Here is a 25,453-nt window from a genome sequence, read left to right as displayed (position 1 = left end):
GGATATCATTAACATGGCAAAATGTGTAAAATTTCAGGATATTTGCTTTAAAACTGCAAAAATGTATCTCCACACCATGGAAAAATCAGTAGAACTGCAGAAAACATGCTTTGAAACAGTAAAAATATATCTCTGCCCAATTACAAAATAGTAGAATTGCATGAAATGTGTTAAAAAATTGCAACATTTTCTCTCCTCCACATGGCAAAATGTGTTGAATTGCAGGAAATTAACTTTCAAACATACATTTCTATCCACCATCAAGAGGGGGGCCACACTTTTTTTGATCCGCTTGGTGGGGGGGTCCCCAACCAAATCTTGCTTAGTGTCCCCAAAAAGCTAGAGCCGGCCCTGGGACCATCCCCCATATGTCGCCTCTTGTCCTGCCGCTTTTTGTGCAGCAGAAGGCAAGCCTTCACGCTGTCAATTGACGGAGCAGGGTCTACCTTTTTTTGTAGTTGCTATAACGGGAAATATTTTTATATTTAGGCCAACAGGGGAGTCGGACACATCGCATTGTGTTCTCTGGTATGTTATGCATTTACAGTATATACGCATGCACCATTTCCAGTTTGTTTCAGTAGAAACGGAAAGAATAGGCTAAGAATTGCATCTTTGACTGGTAGGCTACGCAACCCATCATATTCTGCTACTGGGGACAACGAGACTTTTGAACCCTACAGTTTTTTTTGTTGCTTTATTCTTTAGTAGCCTACATTTTATTACAATATGCACTACAAGACCAAAAGTATGTGGACACCTGCTCGTTGAACATCTCATTCCAAAATCATGTGCATTAATATGGAGTTGGTCCCCCCTTTGCTGTTATAACAGCCTGCAATCTTCTGGGAAGGCTTTCCACTAGATGTTGTAACATTGCTGCTGGAACTTGCTTCGATTCAGCCACAAGTGCGTTAGTGGAGTCGGGCACTAATGTTGGGCGATTAGGCCTGGCTCACAGTCGGCGTTCCAATTCATCCCAAAGGTATTCGATGGGGTTGAGGTCAGGGCTCTGTGCTGGCCAGTCAAGTTCTTCCACACCAATCTTGGCAAACCATTTCTGTATGAACCTCGCTTTGTGCACGGGGGCATTGTCATGCTGAAACAGGAAAGGTCCTACCCCAAACTGTTGCCACAATGTTGGAAGCACAGGATCGTCTAGAATGTCATTGTATGCTGTAGCGTGAAGATTTCCCTTCACTGAAGCACTGAAGGGGCCGGATCCATGGAAAACAGCCCCAGACCATTATTCCTCCTCTACCAAACTTTACAGTTGGCACTATTCATTGTGGCAGGTTCAGCAATGCTGTATACAGATTTTCCAGCTTTGTAGTAGGCCTAGATGGAAATAGATTATTTGGATCTATATTAAACATATTTGGGTGGCAAAAACAGAATATGCTACTTTCAGTATTATGTGTGTGAATTTCACATGCATGTTATTCATCTACAAGATGCCTTTTTACATGGCTTCCTATTACTATATAGTTAACCACATCCATCTTAATAATATAAACAACAATATTTTCTGTGATATCCATTGACTTTTTTGGCATCAAAATGGCTAGATGAAATTGACTAGTAGCTGTCATGTCTTACTTTCTTAAACTTTTTGCAACATACTGCGTTATACTACCATGCCCCAACTTCCCACATCCTCTCCTCTCTGAGTACTGAAGCTCAAGGGGATTTTCCCCCTCAACCAACTACACCACTAAATTAAAGGTTGCTGCTAACACGTTCTCCTGTAGGGCTCTCAGTGCTTGATCTGAACCATAGAAATCAAATTACTAGACCAGACAAAGCCCCTCAGAACATGGCAATTTATTCTTTGTTATTCTAGTCTAGTTCTATGGTCTGCCTGGTGGTGGAGGCTGAGTGCAAAGTTTAGGATTGAGCTGTTTGGTAATTGGAGATAGTGATAGGATACTCACAAAGGACAACTGGAGTGGACAGAGAGAGAGGCCGCATCCGGTGTCCTTAAAGGCCCAGGCCCAATAGTTCCCATCGACTGTGTTATTTTTTCTTTACATTTTACATTTAAGACATTTAGCAGACGCTCTTATTCAGAGGGAGTTACAGTGGATTCATCTGAAGGTAGTTAGGTGAGACAACCACATAGCCTACCAAATCAAATTGTATTTGTCACCTGCACCAAATACAACAGGTGTAGATCTTACCACAATGCAGTTATGAAAAATAAGAGTAAGAAAATATTTACTAAATAAACGAAAGTAAAAAAATAAAAGTAACAACAAAATGACAATAACGAGGCTATATACAGGGGGTACCGGCACCGTGTCAATGTGCGGGGGTACAGGTTAGTCGAGATAATTGATGTAATTTGTACATGTAGGTAGGGGTAAAGTGACTAGTCATAGTAAGCAATTTCTTCTCTCAATTAAGCAGCTATTAGCAAAGTCAGTGCTAGTTAGAAAAGACAAGTGCAAGTGTTAGTGCAAGAAAGGCTAGAGTGTTAGTTTATTATTATTATTGTTGTTGTTACGCTCACGTTACGTCACTGCCTAGTCCAATGTCTGCATCGCAGAATGTGACTGGGGACTCACTTACTTCAGGTATAATGTTTTGTGGAGGCCCCTAAAATAAGTACTTAGGAATTGTTATATAGGTTGTTCCAAGTAAAGCACATCATGTGCTTTCATGAATTTGGTTGAGTGCTTCTCATTCTGTTCATTTCTGCTATATACAACAGAACAACCTTTGCAAAATGTCCAGTAAACATAGGTCAGTCTCATCTGACATCACAGCCAAAACCTTGCCTCTTTCTCGTGGATGAGGAGAGGGCAGACAAGCTGTTGGCAGACTGAGAATCTGCATTGATCCCTTCTGACTATCTTTTCTGCTGTTATCTCCTGTCTGAGGGACAGACAGACAATGATGGAGAGCAACATTAGAAGAGAGGAGATCAGATTAATCTTTGTAAAGATCCGGGTTGATATTGAGGAAGAGGAAGAGATTAGAGGAGATAGAACTGACGTCTCCGTCTCAGAGATTCATCTATCTGTTTGTTTGTCTGTCTGTCATTTTGTTTTATTATGAAATCCGTCATCCTCTCTCTCTTGTCTCCTTAGGTGTGCTCCTTCAGGGGAAGGGATTCTATAGGGCTCAGTCCTAACCTGGGGTTATTTATTTATTTCACCTTTATTTAACCAGGTAGGCAAGTTGAGAACAAGTTCTTATTTACAATTGCGACCTGGCCAAGATAAAGCAAGCAGTTTGACACATACAACAACACAGAGTTACACATGGAGTAAAACAAACATACAGTCAATAATATAGTAGAAAAATAAGTCTATATACAAAGTGAGAAAATGAGGTGAGATAAGGGAGGTAAAGGCAAAAAAGGCCATGGTGCCGAAGTAAATACAATATAGCAAGTAAAACACTGGAATGGTAGATTTGCAGTGGAAGAAAGTGCAAAGTAGAAATATAAATAATGGGGTGCAAAGGAGCAAAATAAATAAATAAATACAGTAGGGGAAGAGGTAGTTGTTTGGGCTAAATAATAGATGGGCTATGTACAGGTGCAGTAATCTGTGAGCTGCTCTGACAGCTGGTGCTTAAAGCTAGTGAGGGAGATAAGTGTTTCCAGTTTCAGAGATTTTTGTAGTTCGTTCCTGTCATTGGCAGCAGAGAACTGGAAGGAGAGACGACCAAAGGAGGAGTTGGCTTTAGGGGTGACCAGAGAGATATACCTGCTGGAGCGCGTGCTACAGGTGGGTGCTGCTATGGTGACCAGTGAGCGGAGATAAGGGGGGACTTTACCTAGCAGGGTCGTGTAGATGACCTGGAGCCAATGTGTTGGCGACGATTATGAAGCGAAGGCCAGCCAACGAGAGCGTACAGGTCGCAGTGGTGGGTAGTATATGGGGCTTTGGTGACAAAACGGATGGCACTGTGATAGACTGCATCCAGCTTGTTGAGTAGGGTATTGGATGGCTATTTTGTAAATGACATCGCCGAAGTCGAGGATTGGTAGGATGGTCAGTTTTACGAGGGTATGTTTGGCAGCATGAGTGAAGGATGCTTTGTTGTGAAATAGGAAGCCAATTCTAGATTTAACTTTGGATTGGAGATGATTGATGTGAGTCTGGAAGGAGAGTTTACAGTCTAACCAGACACCTAGGTATTTGTAGTTGTCCACAAATTCTAAGTCAGAACCGTCCAGAGAAGTGATGCTGGACAGGCGGGCAGGTGCAGGCAGCGATCGGTTGAAGAGCATGCATTTAGTTTTACTTGTATTTAGGAGCAGTTGGAGACCACGGAAGTCCAAAGAAGGGCCAGAAGTATACAGAATGGTGTCGTCTGCATAGAGGTGGATCAGAGATTCACCAGCAGCAAGAGCGACATCATTGATGTATACAGAGAAAAGAGTTGGCCCAAGAATTGAACCCTGTGGTACCCCCATAGAGACTGCCAGAGGTCCGGACAGCAGGCCCTCCGATTTGACACACTGAACTCTATCAGAGAAGTAGTTGGTGAACCAGGCGACGCAATCGTTTGAGAAACCAAGGCTACTGAGTCTGCCGATGAGGATGTGGTGATTAACAGAGTCAAAAGCTTTGGCCAGGTCAATGAATACGGCAGCACAGTATTGTTTCTTATCGATGGCGGTTACGATGTCGTTTAGGACCTTGAGCGTGGCTGAGGTGCACCCATGACCAGCTCTGAAACCAGATTGCATAGCGTAGAGGGTGCGGTGGGATTCGAAATGGTCGGTAATCTGTTTGTTGACTTGGCTTTCGAAGACCTTAGAAAGGCAGGGTAGGATGGATATAGGTCTGTAGCAATTTGGGTCAAGAGTGTCACCTCCTTTGAAGAGGGGGATGACAGCAGCTGCTTTCCAATCTATGGGAATCTCAGACGACACGAAAGAGAGGTTGAACAGGCTAGTAATAGGGGTTGCAATAATTTCGGCAGATAATTTTAGAAAGAAAGGTCCAGATTGTCAAGCCCAGCTGATTTGTAGGGGTCCAGATTTTGCAGCTCTTTCAGAACATCAGCTGAATGGATTTGGGAGAAGGAGAAATGGGGGAGGCTTGGGCGAGCAGCTGTGGGGGGTGCAGTGCTGTTGAATGCAGTAGGGGTAGTTAGGTGGAAAGCATGGCCAGCCGTAGAAAAATGCTAATTGAAATTCTCAATTATAGTGGGCTTATCGGTGGTGACAGAGTTTCCTATCCTCAGTGCAGTGGGCAGTTGGGAGGAGGTGTTCTTATTCTCCATGGACTTTACCATGTCCCAGAACTTTTTAGAGTTTGAGTTGCAGTAAGCAAATTTCTGTTTGAAAAAGCTAGCCATGGCGTTTCTAACTGCCTGTGTGTATTGGTTTCTAACTTCCCTGAAAAGTTGCATATCGCGGGGGCAGTTCGATGCTAATGCAGAACGCCACAGGATATTTTTGTGTTGGTTAAGGGCAGTCAGGTCTGGGGAGAACCAAGGGCTATATCTGTTCCTGGTTCTAAATTTCTTGAAAGGGGCATGCTTATTTAAGATGGTGAGGAAGGCATTTAAAAAAAAATTACCAGGCATCCTCTACTGAAGGGATGAGGTCAATATCCTTCCAGGATACCAGGGCCAGGTCGATTAGAAAGGCTTGCTCGTTGAAATGTTTCAGGGAGCGTTTGACAGTGATGAGTGGAGGTCGTTTGACCGCTGACCTAGCAGGGTCTTGTAGATGATCTGGAGGCCGGTGGGTTTGGCGACGAGTATGAAGCGAGGGCCAGCCAACGAGAGCGTACAGGTCGCGGTGGTGGGTAGTATATGGGGCTTTGGTGACAAAACGGATGGCACTGTGATAGACTGCATCCAATTTATTGAGTAGGGTATTGGATGGCTATTTTGTAAATGACATCGCCGAAGTCGAGGATTGGTAGGATGGTCAGTTTTACGAGGGTATGCTTGGCAGCATTGTTTGGCAGGTTATATGGAAACCTGATTGAACCAGTTGAGAAGGTAAAGGTTTTCACTGATTTCTGATTAAGCTAGGGTTGTGACAATGATAGAATTTGGGATAATGATTAATTGTCATGCAAATAGCCACAGTTATTGTCATTTTTGTAGATCTTTTTTTTTTTAGCTTGTAATGCATCATAATCCATCTTTGAAAATATACCTGAAGACATACCTAATAAACGCAACACAGCTTTGGTGACACCCCTGTCTAAGAAATGTATGGTTTTGACCGCTTGGAGGTATTGGAAATTAAGCTTCTCCTCCCAACCGTGCTGTTCTGCTATTATAATGAACTTTACCCACTTCATGTAAAAATGTAAAACTGCTAATGGGTTAACTATATTTTACTTGAATATAAAGTTGAATCCACCCTTCTCCTAAAATGAATGTATTAAGGCAAATTATGATGATGATTTTTTTCAGTTCACGTTTATTCCATAATTGTCGGTTACACGATTATACAACAATTGTGTCAGCCCTAGATTATGCGCTCAGTGCATTCCACATAAACGTGCTACACTATGAGCATAAAGCCCTCTGTATTCTACTGGTTACACTTCCTCTATAGATGCTGGCCTTGAGCTTCTTTAATGCATCCCTCCTTTCTCAAACAAATCACTGGTCAGGCACAATTCGATAGGGAGAAAGCAAGATCTATAGTTAGTCCAAGAAAGGGAGGAAGAATGGATTTCTGGACTATGCAAACACGGCCACTGTATTATTGGTATCTGGCTGAGTGGCGGTGAGGGCAGCAGGGAGGCCCAGATCAGGCAGGCCCGGACACCCAAACCAACCAGGCTTGGCAGTAATTGAGCAAAGGGCCTAATAAAGGCTCTGATAGAGCCTTATGGGCCTGGTCAAAAGTAGTGGACTGAACAGGAAGCCATTTTGGGATTCAAACAAAGAAGAACCCCTGTGGGTGTTGGCTGCAGGTTTTAACTGTTCATCTATACTATTGATTTAGTGTCACCTAGAGCCAGGAAGAGGGCAGGGAGGGGCGGAGGGGGAGGGAATGGCTTTATGTTGCCACGGCAACTGGATTTATTAAAGTTTGGTGCAGTAGACAGAGCTAAGGTATTTCCTTGGTGTGTGTGTGTGTGTGTGTGTGTGTGTGTGTGTGTGTGTGTGTGTGTGTGTGTGTGTGTGTGTGTGTGTGTGTGTGTGTGTGTGTGTATGTGTGTGTGTGTGTGCGCGTGCCTATGCTTGTGTGCATGCATTTGATCGTGTGAGAGAGAGAGAGAGAGAGAGAGAGAGAGACAAAGAATGAAATAGCCTGTAGCAGAGAGAACTTGTTTGATTGTAGACTTCTCCAAGGCCCCGTTTAATCCTCTGAGCCCATGTTAGCACGTCAAGCTGGCAGACAGACCCTATAGTCTCAGTGTTAATGTGCTAAAATCTGTGCCTTAATTGTGCTTTGACTCCAGCATCTCTGATAATGTAGATGGTATTTGATTGCCTGCATCCTTAAACGGTTTTCCCTCTCACTGCGCAGCCAAGAGAGTTCATTCATGAAAACACCATCAGAGAATCTCTCTCTGTGTGGATAGTCACCGTGAGCAGCTGCAGTGTGTATTTGAGTGACTCATTTCACCAAGTTGGCACTGTAATCTCTGAAACGATTGGCTGCCTCTCTGCAGAGCTCTGTAGCGTTCCTGAGTATGGTTGCTCCAATGGTTGCTGTAGGCCAGGGCGAAGCACCGCCGCAATGTGTTACAGTACGTTTCGACCGGAAGCGGTGCCTCCGCTTGACCACGCCTCGCTCCAAAAGATTGGCCGCTTTGTGGGAGTAGACGTGAACCTATTCAAGTAAGTAAGTAAATACATAAAAAAATATTTATATACAGTACCAGTCAAAAGTTTGGACACACCTATTCATGCAAGGATTTTTCTTTATTTTTACTATTTTCTACATTGTAGAATAATAGTGAAGACATCACAGCCAGCACAGCCAGACATCACAGCCAGCACTGCCAGAAGAGGACTGGCCACCCTTCGTAGCCTGGTTCTAGGTTTCTTCCTAGGTTCCGGCCTTTCTAGGGAGTTTTTCCTAGCCACCATGCTTCTACATCTGCATTGCTTGCTGTTTGGGGTTTTAGGCTGTGTTTCTCTACAGAACTTTGTGACATCGGCTGATGTAAAAAGGGCTTCATAAATACATTTTATTGATAAAAAATAACACATATGGAATCATGTAGTAACCAAAAAAGTGTTAAACAAATAAAAATATATTTTATATTGGAGATTCTTTAAAGTAGGCACTCTTTGCCTTGATGACAGCTTTGCACACTCTTGGCATTCTCTCAACTAGCTTCATGAGGAATGCTTTTCCAACAGTCTTGAAGGAGTTCCCACATATGCTGAGCACTTGTTGGCTATGGCTTGTTGGCTGCTCTGCATGAAAACATACATGAAATGAGTTTCAAAATGAATAGGAAATATAGTCAAGACATTGATAAGGTTATAAATAATGATTTTTAATTGAAATAATAATTGTGTCCTTCAGACTTTGCTTTTGTCAAGGAATCCTCTATTTGTAGCAATTACAGCCTTGTAGACCTTTGGCATTCTAGTTGTCAATTTGTTGAGGTAATCTGAAGAGATTTCACCCCATGCTTCCTGAAGCACCTCCCACAAGTTCGATTGATGGGCACTTCTTACGTACCATACGGTCAAGACAACAACAGCTCAATAGGGTTGAGATCCGGTGACTGTGCTGGCCACTCCATTATAGACAGAATTCCAGCTGACTGCTTCTTCCCTAAATATTTATTGCATAGTTTGGAACTGTGCTTTGGGTCCTGTTGTAGGAGGAAATTGGCTCAAATTAAGCGCCGTCCACAGGGTATGGCATGGCGTTGCAAAATGGAGTGATAGCCTTCCTTCTTCAAGATCCCTTTTACCCTGTACAAATCTCCCATTTTAACACCACCAAAGCACCCCAAGACCATCACATGGACAGATGGCGTCAAGCACTCCTCCAGCATCTTTAGATTTGTTCTGCATTTCACGAATGTTCTTCTTTGTGATCCAAACACCTCAAACTTATATTTGTCTGTCCATAACACTTTTTTCCCAATCTTTCTCTGTCCAGTGTCTGTGTTCTTTCGCCCATCTTAATCGTTTATTTTTATTGGCCAGTCTGAGATATGGCTTTTTCTTTGCAACTCTGCCTAGAAGGCCAGCATCCCGGAGTCGCCTCTTCACTGTTGATGTTGAGACTGGTGTTTTGCGGGTACTATTTAATGAAGCTTCCATTTGAGGACTTGTGAGGTGTCTGTTTCTCAAACTAGACACTCTAATGTACTTGTCCTCTTGCTCAGTTTTGCACCGGGGCCTCCCACTACTCTTTCTATTCTGGTAGAGCCAGTTTGTGCTGTTCTGTGAAGGGAGTAGTACACAGCGTTGTACGAGATCTTCAGTTTCTTGGCAATTTCTTGCATGGAATGGCCTTCATTTCTCAGAACAAGAATAGACTGACGAGTTTCAGAAGAAAGTTCTTTGTTTCTGGCCATTTTGAGCCTGTAATCGAACCCACGAATGCTGATGCTCCAGATACTCAACTAGTCTAAAGAAGGCCAGTTTTATTGTGCCTTTAATTAGCACAACAGTTTTCAGCTGTGCTAACATAATTGCAAAAGGGTTTTCTAATGACCAATTAGCCTTTAAAATTATAAACTTGGATTAGTTAACACACCGTGCCATTGGAACACAGGAGTGATGGTTGCTGATAATGGGCCTCTGTACGACTAGGTCGATTTGCAACATTAACAATATCTACACTGTATTTCTGATCAATTTGATGTTATTTTAATGGACTTTTATTTTTGCTTTTCTTTCAAAAACAAGGACATTTCTAAGTCACCCCAAACTTTTGAATGGTAGTATATATACAGTGGGGCAAAAAACTATTTAGTCAGCCACCAATTGTGCAAGTTCTCCCACTTAAAAAGATGAGAGGGGCCTGTAATTTTCATCATAGGTACACGTCAACTATGACAGACAAAATGAGAACAAAAAAATCCAGAAAATCACATTTTAATGAATTTATTTGCAAATTATGGTGGAAAATAAGTATTTGGTCACCTACAAACAAGCAAGATTTCTGGCTCTCACAGACCTGTAACTTCTTCTTTAAGAGGCTCCTCTGTCGTTTTTGGAGGACAAAGAATGCTGAGTTGCATCCAAAGAACACCATACCTACTGTGAAGCATGGGGGTGGAAACATCATGCTTTGGGGCTGTTTTTCTGCAAAGGGACCAGGACGACTGATCCGTGTAAAGGAAAGAATGAATGGGGCCATGTATCGTGAGATTTTGAGTGAAAACCTCCTTCCATCAGCAAGGGCATTGAAGATGAAACGTGGCTGGGTCTCAGCATGACAATGATCCCAAACACACCGCCCGGGCAATGAAGGAGTGGCTTCGTAAGAAGCATTTCAAGGTCCTGGAGTGGCCTAGCCAGTCTCCAGATCTCAACCCGATAGAAAATCTTTGGAGGGAGTTGAAAGTCCGTGTTGCCCAGCGACAGCCCCAAAACATCACTGCTCTAGAGGAGATCTGCATGGAGGAATGGGCCAAAATACCAGCAACAGTGTGTGAAAACCTTGTGAAGACTTACAGAAAACGTTTGACCTGTGTCATTGCCAACAAAGGGTATATAACAAAGTATTGAGATAAACTTTTGTTATTGACCAAATACTTATTTTCCACCATAATTTGTAAATAAATTCATTAAAAATCCTACAATGTGATTTTCTGGATTTGTTTTCTCATTTTGTCTGTCACAGTTGAAGTGTCCCTATGATGAAAATTACAGGCCTCTCTCATCTTTTTAAGTAGGAGAACTTGCACCATTGGTGGCTGACTAAATACTTTTTTGCCCCACTGTACAGTGGCAAGAAAAAGTATGTGAACTCTTTGGAAATACCTGGATTTCTGCATAAATTGGTCAGAAAATTTGATCTGATCTTCATCTAGGTCACAACTACAGACAAACATAGTCTGCTTAAACTAATAACATAAACAATTATACGTTTTCATGACTTTATTGCACACACCGTGTAAACATTCACAGTGCAGGGTGGGAAAAGTATGTGAACCCTTGGATTTAACATTTTGTGCCTACATTTTCTGTAGTTGAGGATCAGACCTGCACAACGGTCAGGAGGAATTTTGGACCATTCCTCTTTACAAAACTATTTCAGTTCAGCAATATTCTTAGGATGTCTGGTGTGAACTGCTCTCTTGACGCCGTGCCACAGCATCTCAATCGGGTTGAGGTCAGGACTCTGACTCGGCCACTCCAGAAGGCATATTTTTTGGGAAATCTGTTGAAGACATTCTGTTGTTGATTTACTTCTGTGTTTTTGGTCGTTGTCCTGTTGCATCACCCAACTTCTGTTGAGCTTCAATTGGCAGACAGATTTGTGCACCATATTTGAGAGAAATAAGCTTTTTGTGCATATGGAACATTTCTGGGATTTTTATTTCAGCTCATGAAACATGGGAGCAACACTTTACATATTGGGTTTGTATATGAAACAGGGCCCTCTGTCTTACTATGTAGCCCATGTGTCTGATGCTGTCTGGCCAAAAAGTATGACATGCCATACTATTTTTGGCAGACAACATCAGATACATGGGCTACACATACTGAAACAGAGGCATGTTTCGCTCGCTCAGATGCTTTAATTCAGAATGATGCATCTTTCTGTCAGCACGCGTCTTGGTCAAAGAAATTATCAATATTTTAATATTTAATTTGGAAGCACAAGGAGGTATGGTAGGGGGAGTCATATTTTATCAGTAGCCTATGTAAAATGTTATATGAGTCAATTAAGTGTCCATCTGGTCAATTAAGGCAGTTAGGACTGTTTAGAACTACAAATATCCAACATGGCATTATTATATCCGCCAAAGCGTTATTTTATCCACTATGGTGTTATTATATCATGCTAAGACATGAGGTGATGGCAGCGGATGAATGGCTACCAGTGGGTCCAGTTCCTGCTGTAGACCATACTATTTACCAAGAAGGTTTTCATATATTTTTTTTTAGCTGTCTATTTATCACCTCAAACCAATGCTGGCACTAAGACCGCACTAAACGAGCTGTATGGGGCATAAGCAAACAACAACATGCTAATGGAGAGGTGGCGCTCCTAGTGGCCATTGATTTGAATACAGGGAAACTGAAATCCGTCTTACCTAATTTCTACCAGCATGTCACCTGTTTAACTAGAGGCGAAAAAAACCTCTAGATCACCGTTACTCCACAAACAAAAAACGCATACAAAGCTCTTCTTTGCCCTCCATTTGGCAAATCTGATCATAACTCTATCCTCCTGATTCCTGCTTACAAGCAAAACCTCTAACAGGTAGTACCAGTGACGCTTAAATACGGAAGTGGTCCGATGAAGCGAAGGCTGGTGCCAGGACAACAACCTCACCCTAAATGTCAGCAAGACAAAGGATCTGATTGTGGACTACAAGAAACAGAGGGCCGAGCACGCCACCATTCACATCGACAGGGCTGTAGAGGAGCATGTCGAGAGCAGCAAGTTCTTCGGTGTCCACATCACTAAGGATCTGTCATGGTCCACACACACCAACACAGTTTTAAAGAGGGCATGACAATGCCTCTTCCCCCTCAGGAGGCTGAAAAGATTTGTCATAGACCCTCAGATCCTCAAAAAGTTATACAGCTGCACCATTGAGAGCATCTTGACTGGCTGCATCACCGCTTGGTATGGTCCAGTACATCCCTGGGGCCGAACTCCCTGCCATCCAGGACCTCTACACCAGGCGGTGTCAGAGGATGGCCCTAAAAAAAGACTCCAGCCACCCAACTTAAAGACTGTTCTCTCTACTACTGCATGGCAAGCAGTACCAATGCACCAAGTCTGGAACCAACAGGACCCTGAACAGCTTCTACTCCTATAGCGGTATTGTTAGAGAGGGGTAAAGATAACGATTTTTGTTTGGACGCCAGGCAGGTATTAACCCTGCTGAAAGATAAATTGTAGGATAGATAGGGTACTGCTACCAGACACACACACATCAGCAGAAGAGACTGCCTAGAGTGTAACCTGTTTGCCAGATAGCCAGTGTAGAGAAAATATAAGACTCCATCTAGATTTACATTACATTTACCTAATTTAGCAGACGCTCTTATCCAGAGCGACTTACAAATTGGTGCATTCACCTTATGATATCCAGTAGAACAACCACTTTACAATAGTACATCTATATCTTTTTTGGGGGGGGGTAAGGTCGGGGGGAATACCTATCCTTATGATATCCAGTGGAACAACCACTTTACAATAGTACATCTATATCTTTTTTTGGGGGGGGGGGGGGTAGGGTCGGGGGGAATACCTATCTTTAAGGAATTCCTATCCCAGGTATTCCTTAAAGAGGTGGGGTTTCAGGTGTCTTCGGAAGGTGGTGATTGACTCCGCTGTCCTGGCGTCGTGAGGGAGCTTGTTCCACCATTGGGGTGCCAGAGCAGCGAACAGTTTTGACTGGGCTGAGCGGGAACTGTGCTTCCGCAGAGGTAGGGAGGCGAGCAGGCCAGAGGTGGATGAACGTAGTGCCCTTCTTTGGGTGTAGGGACTGATCAGAGCCTGAAGGTACGGAGGTGCCGTTCCCCTCACAGCACCGTAGGCAAGCACCATAGTCTTGTAGCAGATGCGAGCTTCAACTGGAAGCCAGTGGAGTGTGTGGAGGAGCGGGGTGACGTGAGAGAACTTGGGAAGGTTGAACACCAGGCGGGCTGCGGCGTTCTGGATGAGTTGTAGGGGTTTAAAGGGGAGGGTCCGGGTGGGCTCTGATGGCTCCGGACTGGCGGGCGGCTCTGGCGGCTCCGGACTGGCGGGCGGCTCTGGCGGCTCTGGCGGCTCTGGCCCAGGATTCACCAGGCTGGGGAGACATGCAGGAGGCCTGGCTCTGGGTGCAGGCACAGGACTCACCAGGCTGGGGAGACCCACAGGAGGCCTGGTCCTGGGAGGAGGCACAGGATAGACCAGGCTGGAGAGACCCCCTGGAGGCCTGGTCCTGGGAGGAGGCACAGGATAGACCAGGCTGGAGAGACCCACTGGAGGCCTGGTCCTGGGAGGAGGCACAGGATAGACCAGGCTGGAGAGACCCACTGGAGGCCTGGTCCGAGGAGGAGGCACAGGATAAACCGGGCTGTGGGGGAGCACTAGAGTTCTGGTGCGTAGGCTTGCCACCCATACTCCAAGCTGAATGCCCACTCTTGCCCGGCACGGGCAGAGCGCAGGCGTAGGGTGAACTGAGCCCTCCCAGCGCCCCAGAGACACAGTGCGCAGAGCCGGCGCAGGATAACCTGGACCGAAACGGCGCACTGGAGACCAGACGCGCTGAGCTGGCACAATCCACCCTGGCTCGATGCCCACACGCATGGCACTTGCGGGGGGCTGGCCTATAGCGCACCGGGCTATGAGTGCGCACTGGAGACACCGTGCGCTTCATAGCATAACACGGTGCCTGACCAGTACCACACTGCTTCCGGTAAGCACGGGGGGTTGGCTCAGGTCTCCAACCTGACTCTGCCACACTCCCCGTGTGCCCCCCCCTCATTTTTTGGGGGGGCTGCCTCTCGTGCCTGTTGCGCTCCCTTGCCTCATACCAGCGCCTTTCAGCTTTCGCTGCCTCGATCTCCCACTGCGGGCGGCGATACTCCCCAGCTTGAGCCTATGGTCCTTTTCCGTCCAGTAATTCCTCCCACTTCCAGGAATCCTGAATGCTCTTCTCCTGGTGCTGCTCCTTCCTCCGCTGCTTGGTCCTTTTCTGGTGGGTGATTCTGTAACGGCCGTCGTCGCAATGAGACCAAGGTGCAGCAGAGGATGTGTTCATCATTAGGAATTTTAATAAATGAATCAACACTACAAACAAAACACGAAAAGAAACGACAGCCAAACAGTCCTGTCAGGATTAACACAAACCTAGACAGAAAATAATCACCCACAAACCCCAAAGGAAAAACAGGCTGCCTATGTATGACTCTCAATCAGCAACAACGATCTACAGCTGTTCCTGATTGAGAGCCACACACGGCCAAACCAAAGAAACAAACCAACATACAAAAATAAACATAGAACGCCCACCCATGTAACACCCTGGCCTAACCAAAATAGAAAACCAAAATATGGCCAGGACGTTACAACATAGAACACAGACAACAATCAAAGCTATATACAGGTGTCATCAGATCCAGAGGACATAAGAATAGAATTAGCAGAGGTCCTGGAAAGCTTTTCTGAACACCACGGTCTTCAGCTGTGCCTTAAAGGAAGACAGCCCTAATAGTGTCTGGAAGTGTGTTCTACAGCTGCAGAGCTGCACAACTGAATGCCCTGTCACCCATAGTTTATAGTCTGCTGAAGGGACACTGACGAGTGAAGGGTGCGTGTGGGGCAGGAGGGTAGAATGAGGTCTGACAGGTACTTGGGTTCAGAGCTGTGGATAATTTGGTAGGTGTGAAACAGGATTTTGTTGTTGATGCGTGAGCAGTGATGGTTGAACAGTACTGGAGTGATCAGGATACTTGCAGAAGACTTCTGGAAATCCTGTAGCCTGTTTAGGCACTTGGCAGATGCGCCAACAAAATGGGCATTATAATAGTCCAGACGGGATGAAATAAAGGTGTGGATGAGTTGCTCAGCTGCAGGTTGTGATAGCATAAGTCATAACCTGGCAACGTTCTGTAAATGGAAAAATTTGACTTTGGTCATACTCTTGATGTGGACCTTAAATGAGAGCTGACTGTCAAATATCAACCCAGGTTGTAAACCTCACTGGAAGGGAGGACCTTGACACTATCAATATTGAGGCTGCAGCTGCTGATGTTGTTTATGATGGTGCGAGTGCTAATCAGGACGACCTCCGTCTTTTTGCAGGTTAACTGCAGGAAACTCAACTGCATCCACGCTTTTATGTCCTGCAGGCAGCTGACCAAAAGTGCAGTGGCAGTATTTGTGGAGACATACAGCTGAGTGTCATCAGCATGACACTGTTTTCTCAAGATAGTTCCAAGTGGCAGCATGTAGATACAAAACAGTAGTGGCCCCTGGACCGAGCCTTGAGGCAACCCCATGTCGGACCACAACTGTGTCTGACTTACTAGGACCAATAGCTATAAACTGGTAGCAATCTGTGAGATGGGACCTGAACCAGTCCAGTATCTGACAGGCCCAGGAGCTTCTCAATGCGGTCTAGCAGGACGGTATGGCTGATCGTGTCGAATGCTGCATTGAGGTCCAGCAGTATGAGGGTGCTTGCAGCCCCAGAGTCAGCATTCATCAGGAGGTCATTGGTGGCCCTTACCAGGGCAGTCTCTGTGCTGTGTCTAGCTCCGAAACCTGACTGGAAGGGTTCAAGTAGGTTGTGAGTGACCAAATGGTTTTGGAGCTGGTTAGAAACAGCACATTCGAGGAGCTTACTCAGGAAGGGCAGGTTGGAAATAGGCTTGTAAACTCAGCAAAAAAAGAAACATCCTCTCACTGTCAACTGTATTTATTTTCAGCAAACTTAACATGTGTAAATATTTATATGAACATAACAAGATTCAACGACGGAGACATAAACTGAACAAGTTCCACAGACATGTGACAGTCCGATGATGCTGTGACACACCGCTGTGACACATCGCCCCAGACCATGACGGACTCTCCACATCCAAATCCAGAGTACAGGCCTCGGTGTAACGCTCATTCCCTCGACAATAAACGCAAATCTGACCTTCACCCCTGGTGAGACAAAACCGAGACTCGTCAGTGAATAGCACTTTCGCCAGTCCTGTCTGGTCCAGTAACGGTGGGTTTGTGCCCATAGGCGACGTTGTTGCCGGTGATGTCTGGTGAGGACCTGCCTTACAACAGGCCTACAAGCCCTCAGTCCAGCCTCTCTCAGACTATTGAGAACAGTCTGAGCACTGATGGAGGGATTGTGCATTCCTCGTGTAACTCGGGCAGTTGTTGTTGCCATCCTGTACTTGTCCCGCAGGTGTGATGTTCGGATGTACCGATCCTGTGCAGGTGTTGTTACACGTGGTCTGCCACTGCGAGGACGATCAGCTGTCCGTCCTGTCTCCCTGTAACGCTGTCTTAGGCGTCTCACAGTACGGACATTGCAATTTATTGCCTTTGCACATCAGCAGTCCTCATGCCTCCTTGCAGCATGGAAAAGGCACGTTCACGCAGATGAGCAGGGACCCTGGGCATCTTTCTTTTGTTGTTTTTCAGAGTCAGTAGAAAGGCCTCTTTAGTGTCCTAAGTTTTCCTAACTGTGACCTTAATTGCCTACCGTCTGTAAGCTGTTAGTGTCTTAACGACCGTTCCACAGGTGCATGTTCATTAATTATTTATGGTTCCTTGAACAAGCATTGGAATCATTGTTTAAACCCTTTATAATGAAGATCTGTGAAGTTATTTGGATTTTTACGAATTATCTTTGAAAGACACAGGGTCCTGAAAAAGGGAAATTTCTTTTTTTGCTGAGTTTAGTTCTAGAGATTGTCAGGGTCAGATCCAGGCTTTTTAAGTACTGGTGTGACAGCGGCCAGTTTGAGCTGAAGAGGAACACATCCAGTGATGAATTGACTTGCTGATAATTTCTGTGAAGAAAGGCTCCAGAGCAGGTAAGCAGGTGGGGATAGTGTCAAGTGTGCAAGTGGTGGGCTTCGTTGTTTTAACCAGCTTGGTTACATCATCTGCAGTTACTGTGGTGAAGGTGGAGAACCTGGACTCAGGGAGCATAGGACTGGCTATCTCAACTACCAGGCCTGGAGAAGATAGTATGATGTTATTGATGTTTTACATTTTGCTTTGGAAGAAGCACAGGTATTGATTGCACCGTTCTGGGGAAGCTGAGGTAGCAGAATTGTTCAAAGGTTGGAGGAGCTTGCTTACAGTAAAGAACAGCACCCGGGAGTTACCACTGCTGATCAGTTGAGATAATAGGATGTCCGAGCTGCATTTAATATATACTAGATATGTACTTATATGTACATATCTACGTCAATTACCTCGTACCCCTGCACATCAACTCGGTGCTGGTACCCCGTGTATATAGCCAAGTTAGCGTTACGCAATTGTGTATTTATTATGACCTTTTATTTTATTATTATACTACATTTGATTATTTCTCTATTTTATTTCTCTCTGCATTGTTGAGAAGAGCCGGCAAGTAAGCATTTCCCTGTTAGTCTACACCTGTTTTTTTTTTACAAAGCATGTGACAAAATAAGATTTGATTAGAGCATCAGAGGGAAACAGAAGCAATTAACACAGAATGATTTTACGGCAGACACCTCACCAGACCTGCCCTCGTGTCTGTAATTCCTGAACATAGAGGGAGTAGCACCAACAGTCTGGATACATGCGAGCTGATGGGGAGGTCATGTATCGAGAATAAAAAAACAAAATAAATCAATAAAAAGCCTGCAGGTGGTATGGTATATTATATGCTGCTCCCAGGTGCTTTGATTCAACTGCACCACAATACACAGATGATGTTTCTGCTCGAATAGCCTTCATCAGGTGGCTTTAAGTCTTTCTTCATATGAGCAGCATTTACCGTGTGTAAGCTTTCTTTCTTTATTCATCAGTATTTACACTTGGCCCAGCACCCAGTGTGGGAATTTGGGATGTGCATATCATTTCCACACCCAACAGAAAGAAAAGATTGGGGTCAGCCTTGTGTAGTAGCCAGCAGGCGAGAGAAGCCTTTGTGTTTGAAGTGTAGGAGAATTAGTTTGATCCCCTCCTCAATCTGAGTCAGTCCATCTACACATTCTCTCTATCATTCCCTAAGGTGCTGCCAGAAAGGGAGGGAGGTGTGTGTTGAAAGCAGACTGAGTCTATGAAATAAAGGCTGCTGCTGGTGCTTATATATGCTCTGCGGCAAGCTTTTGATTTACATTTTAGTCATTTAGCAGACACTCTTATCCAGAGCGACTTACAGTAGTGAATGCATACATTTCATTTCATTTCAAGCATTTTTATTTTTTTGTACTGGCCCCCCGTGGGAATCAAACCCACAACCCTGGCATTGCACACACCATGCTGGCGTTGCAAACACCATGCTCTACCAACTGAGCCACAGGGAAGACCACAGGGTGGGAGTGATTCCGCACCCCCCATTCGATAAACACACACAACCCTCCTGCCAGTTGCAATGTGTCCTTAGAACGCCACGTCAGCTTTGATCTGACCCGCTGCTGTTTCCTGCCAGACAACACACCTAACAGGACTCTTCTGTAACTACACGCACATCCGGATTTTGTCTTAAAAAAGGTTTATTGCCTATTTCCTTCCTTCAGCCCCTTATTTCCTTCCTCTCTTTTCTGTTTACCTCTTTCTCTCATGCCCTCAATCTCTCCAGCCTACCTCTCTCTCTCTTGCCCCCCTCTCTCTCCTGGCCCCTCTCTCCTGCCATCCTCTCTCTCTATGACCTTCCTTACATTCCTGCCTCCCTTTTTCTCTGCTGCCCCTTTCTCCCTCCTGCCTCTTTTTCTCCTGTCCATTTTCTCTCCTGTCTTTTTCCTCTCCATGACAACGGTTCTCCTTGAGACTCCCTAGGAATGTGTCAGACAGACAGGGAGGGAGTGCCCTCACTGGCATCTGGCTAATTATTGATGGCCTTGCCGGTCTTCATGAGGATGTGTCAAAGTTCAGTCGGTATGTGTGTGTGTGTGTGTGTGTGTGTGTGTGTGTGTGTGTGTGTGTGTGTGTGTGTGTGTGTGTGTGTGTGTGTTGCGGGGGTGCTTAGACAACAGGGTGTGTCGTCTCCTTCAGGTGCGTAGCCGCGCTAGTTGCCTCTAGCCTCTAACACTGTCCGTCTCGAGTGACACAGATCGTTCCGAGTGTTGCTCACAAGGACTTAGCCAGCACACACAGACAAGAGCGACCAGGTACAGTACTGTTGTTATGTTACTTTAAAATACACAATGTAAATCAATATATACTTTCTGAAATATTTACAGTTTTAATAACCTACTCTACATACACATCATGTAGAATGTTAGAAAAATCAGGGTTCTTTAGAGAACTCCTGTACTTATGATTCAGTGGGGGCTGCTGAGGGGAGAACGGCTCATAATAATGACTGGAACCATGCGTTTGATGTATTTCATACCTTTCCACTGATTCCGCTCTAGCCGTTACCACAAGCCTGTCCACCCCAATTAAGGTGCCACCAACCTCCTGTGTTATGATTTGTTGATTATGTGAACAATGTTGTTTAGTTTTTCTCGAACCTGATTAGCTAGCTTGCATCTACTCCTCCACTGAATTATGTATTAAGATCACTGCAGACATTCAAACAGGACGTTGGGCCTTTGGATAACATGTTGATTTATCAATCCGTCTATCAAAAAAATGTTATTTTCTCTAAGAAGGGTACACTTGTTTAACTTGAACTGCTCGCGCTCTTGAAATCCTCCTGAATGTATGGGTGGTAGAGGGTGTTGTTCTCTGATACCTTGGATATACACCTGTTGCTAAGCAAATAGATGTCGTAATTTATGTACCTATGATGTCACCACAATAGCGAAGTGTGTATGGTTGTTTTATGGATTTACTGCACTTTGTTATGCTCTCATCCTTTTCTCCCATGGCCTTATTGAATCATTGAGCCCCTCTGCCCTTTCATGACACCAGCTGTCTCCTCTCTCTCTCTCTCTCTCTCTCTCTCTCTCTCTCTCTCTCTTTCATTATTTCCAGTATTACTTCCAGTGCCCATCTTTAGTTTTTGGGTGTTGGCCAAGCACTAGCATCGTACTAAACATCCTGATCTCACAATCTGTTTTGCTTACATTCTGTTTTGAAGGGAGTGGCTCAAATGGTTTGAATCCAAGGGACCAGGGATCCAGTCTAGAAGCACGGCTCCCATTGTTTTGCTTCGGTACTGCAGTTTAACTGACGCCCGGCCCAGAACGACAATTTCCGTAGACGGCCACATAGAGAAGTCAGATAAAGAAAATCCTAAAAACACTTTAGTCATCACCTTTGTGCACAAAACATCCATTGAATTATTCAAATAATTGTCGCTGAGGCTGATTGTTTTTCCATCAATCACAGCAGAAAATATTTACATTTTATATTCATTCAAAGTCTGCCATGTTTTTGGATGATGTCATGACGTCGTCACTGCTCACGCTGCTCCCTGTGTGCACTGAGGGCTAGTGTGCATGTGATGTTGATCCGTTTAAACCGGATGCAACCCGGATATAGACGGTCCATTAATCGGCGTATGCAAATGTGAGTAGCTAACCTTGAAAACAACGGTCGGACATATCGGACGCAGTCTCCAGTTAATATTACACCTCAGTGATTGAATCTGGTCGTGGCCAGACTGTATCTATGTAGCAAAACAGAATGTAAGCCTGCGAGATCAGGATGGTTGGTACGGGGCTAAAACATTCCCATCCCGAGGAGGAACTGTTAGGAGCAGCTCTGTTTGTGGTTTCCTTCCCTGTTAGTCAACTGTGCAGTCACCTGGAGTGTGACTGGTCAATGGTGAACGTGCATAAAGATGGCAAAATTCTGATATGACATCATTGTTTTAGCACTATCCATGAGGATTGGGCGATGTCTGGAATGATCGTCCCATCGCTGATATACGATTGTATATGGTATACGATTGCGCACTGTCACGGGTGTCGTTGTGTATTGATGACCAAAACGCAGCGGGAATATGGATGCTCATCTTGTATTTAATAATTAAAGAGAACACGGAAAAATAACAAAACAAAGAACGACAGATGACAGTTTCGCAGGCTAAATTAACAGCAGTGCAAAAGACAACTACCCACAAAAACTCCAGGTGAAAACAAGATCCTAATATATGACTCCCAATCAGGAACAACGACGTACACCTCACACAAAAAAAAACGAAATACCCCAAAACAAACATAAATCCCCTAAACTAAAGGGAGGGAAGGGAGGGTGGCTGCTGTTAATGACGGCACCTGTGCAACACCCCCCTTCCCCAACCCACCTATACTGGAGGTGGCTCAGGTTCTGGTCTACTGCCCTCCAGACTGTAGGCCGACTCGCTTGGTCCCGGACCGTAGGCAGACTCACTCGGTTCCGAGCTGTAGGCAGACTCACACAGTTCGGAGTTATAGTCAGACTCACACAGTTCGAAGTTATAGGCAGACTCACTCGGTTCCGGACCGCAGGCAGACTCACTCGGTTCCGGACCGCAGGAAGACTCACTCGGTTCCGGACCGCAGGCAGACTCACTCGGTTCCGGACCGCAGGCAGACTCACTCGGTTCCGGACCGCAGGCAGACTCACTCGGTTCCGGACCGCAGGCAGACTAACTCAGTTCCGGACTGCAGGCAGACTCACTCGGTTCCGGACTGCAGGCAGACTCACTCGGTTCCGGACTGCAGGCAGACTCACTCGGTTCCGGACTGTAGACCCATTCACCCCTCTCCGAACTGTGGGCCGTCTCACTCGGTTCTGCACAGTGGGCCGTCTCCCTTGGTTCCGAACTGTAGGCCGTCTCACTCGGTTCTGCACAGTGGGCCGTCTCCCTTGGTTCCGAACTGTAGGCCGTCTCACTCGGTTCCGGGCTTAACACTCTCACCGGATACTCATGACGGGGTACTGTTGTCGGATACTCTGGACGGGGGACTGTTGCCGAATACTCTGGATGGGGCACTGTCGTCAGATACTCTGGACGGGGCACTGTTTCCGGATACTCTGAACGGGGCAGTGTTTCCAAATACTCTGGACAGGGCACTGTTTCCGGACACTCGAGGCTGGGCTGACGCACTGGAAGCCTGATGCGTGGGACTGGTAGTGGAGGTACCAGCCTGGGGACACGCACCTCAGGGCTAGTGCGGGAAGCAGGAACCGGCCGAGTGGAACTGGTATTACGCACTGGAAGCCTGATGCGTGGTGCTGGTACTGGAAGTGCCAGTTTGGGAACACGCACCTCATGGCTAGTGAGAGGAGCGGGAACAGGCTGAGTAGGACTAGGCTGACTCTCTGGAAGCTTGATGCGTGGTGCTGGTACTGGACGTGCCAGACTAGGGGTTCGCACTTCCGGGTCAGCACGAGAGGCAGGAACTGGAAATACTGGGCCATGGAGGCGCACAGGCAGTCTTGATCGCACCTCCTGCACAACCCGTCCTGGCTGGATGGAACTAGTAGCCCTGTACGAGCGGGATGCTAGTACAGGGCGAACTGGGCTGTGCAGGGGCCTGATGGTTGCCGTGCGTAGAGCGGGCGTAGGGCAGCCTGGTCTTAGGAGGCGCGCCGGTGACCAGACGCACTGCGCAGGCATCCTCCTACCAGGCTGGATGTCCACTCTAGCACGGCATCTGCGAGGGGCTGAAATAACTCGCACTGGACTGTGCGTGCGTATGGGCGAGATCGTGCGCACTTCTTCAAAACTCGGCGCCCTCCACTCCATACGGTCCTGCATATAAACACGGGTAGCTGGCTTATGGCTCATCCTTGGCCCAGCCAAACTACCCGTGTGCCCCCCCAAAAAATTATTGGGGGTGCCTCTCGTGCTTCTCCCTCAGCGCGTACAAGGCCTCGTACCTACGCCTCTCCGCCTTGGCTGCCTTGATTTCTTCCCGTGGGCGACGGTATTCCCCAGCCTGGTGCCAAGGTCCAGCCCCGTCCAGAATTTCCTCCCATGTCCATTTCTCCCGATAGTCCATCTCAAATTCCCTTTGCTCCTTTCTCCGCTGCTTGGTCCTTTTCTGGTGGGTAGTTCTGTCACGGGTGTCGTTGAGTATTGATGACCAAAATGCAGCGGGAATATGGATGCTCATCTTGTATTTAATAATTAAAGAGAAACAGAAAAAATAACAAAACAAAGAACGACAGATGACAGTTTCGCAGGCTAAATTAACAGCAGTGCAAAAGACAACTACCCACAAAAACCCCAGGTGAAAACAAGATCCTAATATATGTCTCCCAATCAGGAACAACGACGTACAGCTGTTCCTGATCGAGAGCCACACAAACAACAAAGAAATAGACAAACCAGAAAACCCTAGAAAACCAAAACCAGAAGATACACTAAAACCCCGGAATACACTAACATCAAGGCGGTGACCCGATCCTGTAGGTTCATGCTCTACAACATTCGCAGAGTACGACCCTGCCTCACACAGAAAGCGGCGCAGGTCCTAATCCAGGCACTTGTCATCTCCCGTCTGGATTACTGCAACTCGCTGTTGTCTGGGCTCCCTGCCTGTGCCATTAAACCCCTACAACTCATCCAGAACGCTGCAGCCCGTCTGGTGTTCAACCTTCCCAAGTTCTCTCACGTCACCCCGCTCCTCCGCTCTCTCCACTGGCTTTCTGTTGAAGCTCGCATCCGCTACAAGACCATGGTGCTTGCCTACGGAGCTGTGAGGGGAACGGCACCTCCGTACCTTCAGGCTCTGATCAGGCCCTACACCCAAACAAGGGCACTGCGTTCATCCACCTCTGGCCTGCTCGCATCCCTACCTCTGAGGAAGCACAGTTCCCGCTCAGCCCAGTCAAAACTGTTCGCTGCTCTGGCACCCCAATGGTGCAACAAGCTCCCTCACGACGCCAGGACAGCGGAGTCAATCACCACCTTCCGGAGACACCTGAAACCCCACCTCTTTAAGGAATACCTAGGATAGGATAAAGTAATCCTTCTAACCCCCCCCCCCCTTAAAAGATTTAGATGCACTATTGTAAAGTGGTTGTTCCACTGGATATCATAAGGTGAATCCACCAATTTGTAAGTCGCTCTGGATAAGAGTGTCTGCTAAATGACTTAAATGTAAATGTTAAATGTACATAAACCAAACACCCCTTTAATACTACACACACAACCCAAACCATATGAAACAAATACCCTTCTGCCACGTCCTGACCAAACTACAATACAAATACTCCCTCTACTGGTCAGGACGTGACACGCACGGGCATTCTTTATACGTTACTAATGTTTTCTTGTGGTTTTTCTGGAAAGTTTTCTTAATGTTCTCAAATCAAATAAAATTTGATTGGTTACATACACATTTTTGGCAGATGTTATTGTGGGTGTAGCGAAATGCTTGTGTTCCAAGCTCCAATAGTGCAGTAATATCTAACAATATACAACAATACATACAAATCTAAAAAGTTAAATAATGTAAGAAATATAGAAATATTAGGACAAGCAATGTCGAAGTTCAGAGCATAAATATTGTTGTCAGAAGTTTACATACACCTTAGCCAAATACATTTAAACTCAGTTTTCCACAATTCCTGATATTTAATCCTAGTAATCCTGTTTTAGGTCAGTTAGGATCACCATTTTATTTTAAGAATGTGAAATGTCAGAATAATAGTAGGGAGAATTATTTATTTCAGCTTTTATTTCTTTCATCACAGTCTCAGTGGGTCAGAAGTTTACATACACTCAATTAGTATTTGGTAGCATTGCCTTGAAATGATTTAACTTGGGTCAAA

The 25,453-nt window shown here is 45.6% G+C and overlaps 1 protein-coding gene across 3 annotated transcripts in view; it reads left to right on the top strand.

The window, feature by feature from the left end:
* Positions 1 to 399: 399 nt before the first annotated feature.
* Positions 400 to 25,453, top strand: part of LOC106582704 (protein kinase C and casein kinase substrate in neurons protein 1) — a 71,957-nt gene continuing 46,903 nt past the window's right edge. For 2 of the 3 annotated variants that reach the window (XM_014166028.3, XM_045705328.2), the window contains exon 1: positions 19,706 to 19,905. The gene's annotated coding sequence lies outside the window, so the exon portion shown is untranslated. Of the gene's footprint in view, positions 529 to 19,705; positions 19,906 to 25,453 lie in introns of those variants that run through there. The other variant, XM_014166029.3, reaches the window with a different exon arrangement.

The sequence above is a fragment of the Salmo salar genome, chromosome 22, assembly GCF_965601325.2.
Source record: "Salmo salar chromosome 22, fSalSal1, whole genome shotgun sequence".
NCBI classification, from domain to species: Eukaryota; Metazoa; Chordata; class Actinopteri; order Salmoniformes; family Salmonidae; genus Salmo; species Salmo salar.
Note: the sequence above shows the minus strand (reverse complement) of the source record. Positions and strands in the feature narration are given on the sequence as shown.